Source organism: Crotalus tigris, unplaced genomic scaffold, assembly GCF_016545835.1.
Source record: "Crotalus tigris isolate CLP2741 ecotype Arizona unplaced genomic scaffold, ASM1654583v1 scf7180000017556.1910191, whole genome shotgun sequence".
In the NCBI taxonomy this organism is placed as follows: Eukaryota; Metazoa; Chordata; class Lepidosauria; order Squamata; family Viperidae; genus Crotalus; species Crotalus tigris.
Genome location: NW_024096472.1, coordinates 869,358 through 878,090, shown reverse-complemented (window position 1 = coordinate 878,090; position 8,733 = coordinate 869,358).

Sequence of the window (8,733 nt, the reverse complement as noted above, 5' to 3'; positions counted from 1 at the left end):
TACCTGACTAGGGAGGAGGAGGAGGAGGAGGAGGAGGAGGAGGAGGAGGAGAAGAAGAAGAAGAAGAAGAAGAAGAAGAAGAAGAAGAAGAAGAAGAAGAAGAAGAAGAAGAAGAAGAAGAAGAAGAAGAAGAAGAAGAAGAGGAGGAGGAGGAGGCGGAGGAGGAGGAGGAGGAGGAGAAGGAGAAGGAGGAGAAGAAGAAGAAGAAGAACAAGAAGAACAAGAAGAAGAAGAGGAGGAAGAGGAGGAGGAGGAGGAGGAGGAGAAGGAGGAGGAGGAGAAGAAGAAGAAGAAGAAAAAGAAGAAGAAGAAGAAGAAGAAGAAGAAGAAGAAGAAGAAGAAGAAGAAGAAGAAGAAGAAGAAGAAGAGAGAGGAGGAGGAGAGGAGGAGGAGGAGGAGGAAGGAGGAGAGGAAGAAGAAGAAGAAGAAGAAGAAGAAGAAGAAGAAGAAGAAGAAGAAGAGGAGGAGGAGAACGAGGAGAAGAAGGAGAGAGGAGAAGAGGAGGAGAAGGAGGGAGGGAGGAGAAGAAGAAGAAGAAGAAAAAGAAGAAGAAGAAGAAGAAGAAGAAGAAGAAGAAGAAGAAGAAGAAGAGGAGGAGGAGGAGGAGGAGGAGGAGGAGGAGGAGGAGGAGGAGGAAGAGAAGGAGGAGAATAAGAAGAAGAAGAAGAAGAAGAAGAAGAAGAAGAAGAAGAGGAGGAGGAGGAGGAGGAGGAGAATCCAAAGGAATCTAGTAATGCCTTTCAGATGAACAAATTTTATTTAAAGACTCACATTTTTGTGGGCTGCATTTCACTTCATTAGATGTATGGAGTAATAATAATAATAATAGTAGTAAAGTTGGAAGGGACCTTGGAGGTCATCTAGTCCAACCCCCTGCTCAGGCAGGAAACCCTACACCATTTCGGACAAATGGCTGTCCAGTCTCTCCTTAAAAACTTCCAGTGTTGGAGCATTTACTGTTTCTGGAGGCAGGTTGTTCCACTGATTAATTGTTCTCACTGTCAGGAAGTTTCTCCTTAGTTCTAGGTTGCTTCTCTCCTGGATTAGTTTCCACCCGTTGCTTCTTGTCCTGCCTTCAGTGCTTTGGAAAATAGCTTAATTCCCTCTTCTTTATGGCAGCCCCTGAGATATTGGAATACTGCTATCATGTCCCCCCTTGTCCTTCTCTTCGTTAAACTAGACATACCCAATTCTAGCAACCGTTCCTTATATGTTTTAGCCTCCAGTCCCCTAATCATCTTTGTTGCTCTTCTCTGTACTTTTTCTAGAGTCTCAACATCTTTTTTACATCGTGATGACCAAAACTGGATGCAGTATTCCAAGTGTGGCCTTACCAAGGCATTGTAGAGTGGCATTAATACTTCATGTGATATTGATTCTATTCCTCTGTTAATGCAGCCTAGCACTCTGTTGGCTTTTTTGGCAGCTGCGGCACACTGCTGGCTCATATTTAAATGATTGTCCACTAGGACTCCAAGGTCCCTCTCACAGTTACTACTATTGAGCAAGGTACCCACTATACTATACCTGTGCTTTTGGTTTTTCTTGCCTAAATGTAGAACCTTGCTTTTTTCACCATTGAATTTCATTTTGTTAGTTATTGCTAACTCAGTGGTAAGCCACCGAGTCATCTGAGGAAATATTTTGCAAGTCATAAAACCGAAGTCTTCTAATGATATTCATTAGTCAGAAAAAGTGTGATGAAATATCTGATTTAAAACAAAGCAGATGACTATTCCTTTCCTAACAGCTACATGTAAAATGAACAGAGGCCTTGGAGAAATATTTTTATTCTGCTGAGATTTATTCTGCTCACATCTCCTATAAACATAATTCCTACTGAGATGAATATGAACACAGTGTCTGAATATCCAAGACAAAATTGTCTTTATGCTATCAAGCTAAGCAGTACATTAGAGTAAAAAAAAAATAAAAAATCATAGGCTGCTATTAGTGCACTTGAAATATCTTAGAATTATGCTATCTTTTTCTTTTCTTTCTCTTTTCTTTTTTTTGCATTTCAAAGAGATGAATTAAATAAAATAAATAAGGGAAATAAGATAAGATAAGAACAAAGATACCCAGTCATTTATGGATAGCCATCGATCCTGTGTGAATTATTTCATGGACATAAGTAATAGTAATAGTAGTAAAGTTGGAAGGGACCTTGGAGGTCATCTAGTCCAACCCCCTGCTCGGGCAGGAAACCCTACGCTATTTCGGACAAATGGCTGTCCAGTCTCTTCTTAAAAACTTCCAGTGTTGGAGCATTTACTGCTTCTGGAGGCAAGCTGTTCCACTGATTAATTGTTCTCACTGTCAGGAAGTTAGTAAGCACTTAGAAGCACTTAGTAAGCACTTAGAAACTCTGTTTCTAATCAGATACTAATCATTTTTTTAATCTAAATCAAAGAAAACAAAATTGCATTTGTATTGCTATGATTTCCAAAGGATTCTTGAGAGAAGTCAACTGAAATTCATTGCTCCTAGCAAGAAATAAATTAATACTCTTGGAATTTATATCTGACATAGATGAATGTAGTCAACTATGAGTCATTTTAAAGCAAACAGGTAGACAGAATTATGGACCTCTTTAGCATTTTTCCTAAAGAAAAGACTTGTAAAGTCTTATTGTAACTGAAAAAAAAAATACTATTTGTTTGTTACTAGCCTAGTCACCACACTGTGGTTCTTCTTCTTCTTTTCTTCTTCTTCTTCTTCTTCTTCTTCTTCTTCTTCTTCTTCTTCTTCTTCTTCTTCTTCTTCTTCTTCTTCTTCTTCTTCTTCTTCTTCTTCTTCTTCTTCCTCTTCTTCTTCTTCTTCTTCTTCCTCTTCTTCTTCTTCTTCTTCTATCATCGATCATCGCACAGTCAGCCAGATGTTCAGACTGGATTTGGCATTTTGTCTACCTATCGAGTCTTACCCAGGACCTGGGATAGGCAGATGTGGATGTTTGATGGTATTACAGGTATCGTCGCAGGATGGAAGCAGTTCCTAGTAAGGCCGCCTTTTGCAATTGACTAATAGCGAATTTGTCAATGCCAATGGTGTTCAAGTGGTGCTCCAGTTGTTTTGGGATTGCACCCAAGGAGCCTATGACTATTGGTACTACCCTTGCTTGCTTTTGCCACAGTCTTTCTATTTCTATTTGTAGGTCTTTGTATTTTGTTATCTTCTCCAGTTCTTTCTCTTCTATTCTGCTATCTCCAGGCACTGCCACGTCCACTATCCAGACTTTTTTGTCTTTCTTATCGACAATTGTTAAGTCTGGGGTGTTATGTTGCAGGTGCTTGTCTGTTTGAATTCTGAAGTCCCAGAGCAGTTTAATTTTATCATTTTCTATGACTTTCTCTATTTTATGATCCCAACAGTTTTTGCTTACAGGCAAATGATATTTTTTGCAGATCTTCCAATGCACCATTGTTGCTACTTTGTCATGCCGCTGCTTGTAATCAGTTTGTGCAATCTTCTTGCAACAGCTTACCAAGTGGTCCACTGTTTCTTCAGCTTCTTTGCATAGGCGGCACTTACTGTCTGTTGCTGTCTTCTCAATTTTGACTTTGTATGCATTTGTCCTTAAGGCTTGGTCTTGTGCAGCCAGAATTAGTCCCTCGGTCTCTTTCTTCAATTTTCCTGCTCTTAGCCATTGCCAGGTTTTATTATTATCTGCTTTCCCAGCTATTTTTTTCATGTATTGGCCATGTAGTGCTTTGTCTTCCCATGCCTCTATTCTGTTCTTCATTTGGTCTTTCTTGTAGGCCAGTTTGGTCTCTCCAGTAGTTAGTAAGCCTTCCTGATATACTAATTTCAGTGCATCTTCATCATTGTTCTTCAGATATTCTTCCAAAGCCATTTTTTCTTCTTCAACCATCTGATGTACTTGTAGCATTCCACGCCCACCTATTTGCCTTGGTAGATAAAGTCTATCAATGTCACTGCGTGGATGAAGGGCATGATTCATTGTCATTATTTTTCTGGTCTGCCTATCCATTGCTTTTAGTTCTGCTTGAGTCCAGTCCACTATTCCAGCTGTGTACCTAATGACTGGGATTGCCCAGGTGTTGATTGCCTTTATGGTATTTCCTCCATTGAGTTTGGATTTTAAGATCTTCTTCACTCTCTTGATGTATTCACCTCTAATCTTTTTCTTGACTTCAGTGTGCTTGATGTTGTCAGCTTGAAGGATACCCAAGTATTTGTAGTACTCTTCCTCATCCAGACTCTTAATGTTATTTTCGTGGGGCATCTTGATTCCTTCAGTTTTCACTATTTTTCCTTGTTTGATAGTAAGTGTGGCACATTTGTCCAAGCCAAACTCCATTACAATATCTTGGCTATATATACGGACAGTGTTGAGCAGCGATTCTATTTCAGATGATGTTTTTCCATACAGCTTCAGATCATCCATGTAAAGGAGGTGGGATAGTCTGGCAGATGTTTTTGATGTTTGATAGCCATGTCCTGAGTTATTCAGTATTGTTGACAGAGGAAACAGTGCAATAACAAATAGTAATGGTGATAATGAATCTCCTTGAAATATTCCTCTCTTGATATTAACCTCTCCCAGCTTCTCACCATTGATCTGCAACTGTGTCTTCCATTGTGCCATCGATCTTTGCACAAATTTTCTGATGTTTCTACTGACTCCTGTTATTTCTAGGCACTTGATTATCCAATCATGTGGCAGAGAGTCAAATGCCTTTTTGTAGTCAATCCATGCCACATTCAGGTTGGTCTTCCTTCTCTTGCAGTTTTCCAAGATCATTTTGTCTATTAGGAGTTGATCTTTTGTTCCTCTGCTATTGGGGCGGTTTCCTTTCTGCTCAGGTGGAAAGAGATTGTTTTCAACTAGATGCTGTTGTACTGCATCAGCTACCACACCAGTTAGTAATTTGAAAGTTGTTGGTAAGCAGGTAATTGGCCTGTAGTTGCCTGGTGTTGCCCCTTTTGCTGGATTTTTTCATTATTAGGTAGGTTTTCCCAGTTGTTAGCCACTTTTCAATTTCTCCTCCTTGTAGTATATTGTTGAACTGCTTGGCAATGAGTGGGTGTATAACAGTTAGATGTTTCAACCAAAACCCATGCAGTTCATCTTCACCTGGTGCTGACCAATTTTTGATTTTCTTTGCTCTTTTTTCTACCATTTTTGTTGTTATTACTAGTTCTTTCATTTCAACTTCTGTTTTATTTGCATCCACCTCTTTTAACCAAGCCGCATCCTTGTTGTATTTCTTTGGGTTATCCCATATCTGCTTCCAGAACTGCACTGTTTCTTCCTTGTCAGGTACTGACTGATTCTTGCAGTTTCTCCATTGATGGATTGGTAGAAACGTTTCTGATTGGATTGAAATTGGAGGTTCTGCCTATAGTTTGCAATTCGAGCTTCATATCTACTGATTTTCCTGGCTATAGCTGTTATTTGTTGCTTTATTATTTCCAGTGCTTCCTTGATCTTCCTTGTTTCTAAGTGGTATTTCTTGATTAGGTATTCTTTGGTCTTCTTGTTCTTCAGCTTCTTTTCTTTCATCTGTTCTAGCTTGCTTGCATGTGATCTTAACTTGCTGATCTTATTTTCTAGTCTAACCTTCCATTTTTCTGGTGCACTGTTTGTTTGTTTTTCTTTTTTGTTGATTTTGCATCCAGGTATTCTGTTATAACTGCAGCTGTGCTGTACATTAGTTGGTTTGTTTCTTGCAGTGAATTGGTGCTTATACTTGATATTGCAATATTTGCATCTTTTAATGCTTGTGCTAGCTGTTTCTTTGGAACAAGCTTCAATGCAGGTAGCCTTATTCTGTTGTTTTTGTGCTGTTCTAGATGCTCAGTTATTCTTTGTTTCAATTCTTTTATTTCTTTAGTTAGAGGGTTTTGTTCTTCCTGAGGTAGAGGTGCCTGGTTTCCAAATGAGAACAGTTGTATATCTCTGCTAGATTCCTTCACTGCCAACTCCCCCTGGTTTGCCTCTACATTCTGAATTACTTCTGGTAAGGCTTTGATTTCTTTGCCCTGGGTAAACCTTTGCAGTTCGTCCAATTCTGTTTCTGTGAATATTTTATTTCGTGTTATAAATCGGCGTTGATCTGCTAGTCTCTGTTCTGTTATTTCTGATTCTGGATGTTGTTCTTTCCAGAACTGGTGCATTCGTTTTAGATATCCTCTTCTTGTTGGACTTGATCTGTAGTAACAGATCATTATTTCTTTGTTTTCCATCACTGTGTATCTGCGACGGGTAAACACCTTTTCTTCCAGTAGTTCTGCAGCTGCTGGCCCTGGTTGCTCAGCCAACAGTCCTGAGTCCTGTAACCCATTTTTCACCAGATATCCAGGAACTCCAATATCTAGTGCGGACCTTGTTAACCCGGGCGACGTCCGAGCCGGTATGGCATTCTGAAATTTACGTCTCACCATATTTTTTATGGGAGAGACACTCTTTGTCTGACTCCTCTGATGAGACCTGTCCAGTATGGTTGAACCTCTAGCATAGCTCTCATCTTCCTCAGAGTACACAAGCCCCACAACCACGTCAAGGTAGTGCCTCACTGGGGGCTTCTTATCATTATTATTATTATTATTATTATTATTATTATTATTATTATTATTATTCTTTTTGTGTAAAAGAGAGAAATAGTTTGGGGAGACCAGTTCAATAAGTAAGCCAGCTGAGATAATAATAATAATAATAATAATAATAATAATAATAATAATAATAATAATAATAATAATAATAATAATAGTTGGAAGGGACCTTGGAGGTCATCAAGTCCAACTTTCTGTTCAGGAAGGAAACCCTATACCATTTGGACAAATGGTTGACCAGTCTCTTCTTAAAAACTTCCAGTGTTGGAACATTCACAGCTTCTGGAGGCAGGTTGTTCCACTGGTTAATTGTTTTCATTGTGAGGAAGTTTCTCCTTAGTTCTAGGTTGCTTCTCTCCTTGATTAGTTTTCCATCCGTTGCTTCTTGTCCTTTTCTTTCTAGTATAATGGGATGTCCTACGAAAAGAAGGAAAAAAGGAAAATGGGATGTCCTAGAAAAAAAGAAAAGATCAACTTTTGGACTGTTGACTAGGCATGCTGGCTGAGGAATTCTGGGAGTTGAAGTCCACAAGTCATAAAAGTTTGAAGAGCCCTGTGGTAGATGAAATCCTGACGTGAAGTCCTTCATCTTTGTTCAAAGGAAACTGCACAAAGACAATTACTTTGCAAGACTTATCTAAAATGATCAGTTGCCTCCCTAGACTGCGTGCCAAAATCCTTCTGAGGCCAGGTACAATATCACAACATTTGTTGTTGTTAGTTGCGAAGTTGTGTCCGACCCATCGCGACCCCATGGACAACGTTCCTCCAGGCCTTCCTGTCCTCTACCATCTTCTGGAGTCCATTGAAGCTCCCGCCTCCTGCTTCAGTGACTCCCTCCAGCCACCTCCTTCTCTGTTGTCCCCTTCTTCTCTTGCCCTCCATCTTTCCCAGCATCGGGCTCTTCTCCAGTGAGTCCTTCCTTCTCATTAGGTTGGATTTTATACCTTAAATTAAACCCTGCTCTTTGGTACATGTAATCACATTTACAAAAGGGATGGGACTTTGAGAGCGGTGGTGGCGCAGTGGTTAGGATGCAGTATTGCAGGCAAACTCACTGCTCAGTGCCAGAAGTTCGATTCTGACTGGCTCAAGGATGACTCAGCCTTTCATCCTTCTGAGATTGGTAAAATGAGGACCCAGATTGTGGGGGGCAATATTATACTCGTTAAAAGTTAATTTCATGTTTCTCAAGATTCCTATGTGATTCAGCTATGGTGGCACAGTGTTAGAATGCAGTATTGCAGGCAAACTCTGCCCACTGCCAGGAGTTCGGTCCTGGCTGTCTCAAGGTTGACTCAGACCTCCATCCTTCTGAGGTAAGGATGGAGTAAGGTAAGGGGGTTTTTTGGTAAAATGAGGAGCCAGATTGTTGGGGGCCAATAAGCTGACTCTGCAAACTACTTAGAGAGGACTATGAAGTGGTAAATAAGTCTAAGGGCTATTTCTATTGATCCCAATATTGTATCCATCAACTTGACCCTCTCAACCCTAATGCACATACATGACTGACTTTGTAGCATTCTGAGTGGGAGATTCTAGTATATAACACAGTATTTTATATATTACTTAATTTCAGATCGCCGGCATGGAATTGTGAAAGCTCCCATAAGCAAGTTCCATCCATTTCCATAAAATGGCGGAGGAAGAATTTCTCTGTGAAGGACAGTATAATTATTAATCACAACAATTATGACAAAGAAGCCTAATTTAATTGGGTGAGGGAATCTCAGCATCTGTTGATGAGGAGCAGAAACATTAAAAATAGCAACACAAATTGAAAGGAAGCTATGGGTAATTGTAGTACAAAGTGATCCCCAGCAGTGTGCTAAATGATGCAAAATTAAAATAAATTAAGTACTTCAATTGGCGTTCATGGGACTAATATCTTGGGGGGGGGAAGAACACACATAAATCAACAGAGTGAAAATGATTACGATGATAAATCTATACCATAATCTCACTGACTATACTTCCGGATGAATATTAATGTATACATTCTTGTGATGAATGTGTGTACACAGTCTTGATTGCCATTAACAGGGTTTAGCACATTGGAAATTTCTGAATCAGTTTTGCAATTACCTTGTTCTCTTGACATTATTAATATGTGAAGTCTTAATAACACTTTATAATGTCTTTATAAGTCCACGCTTG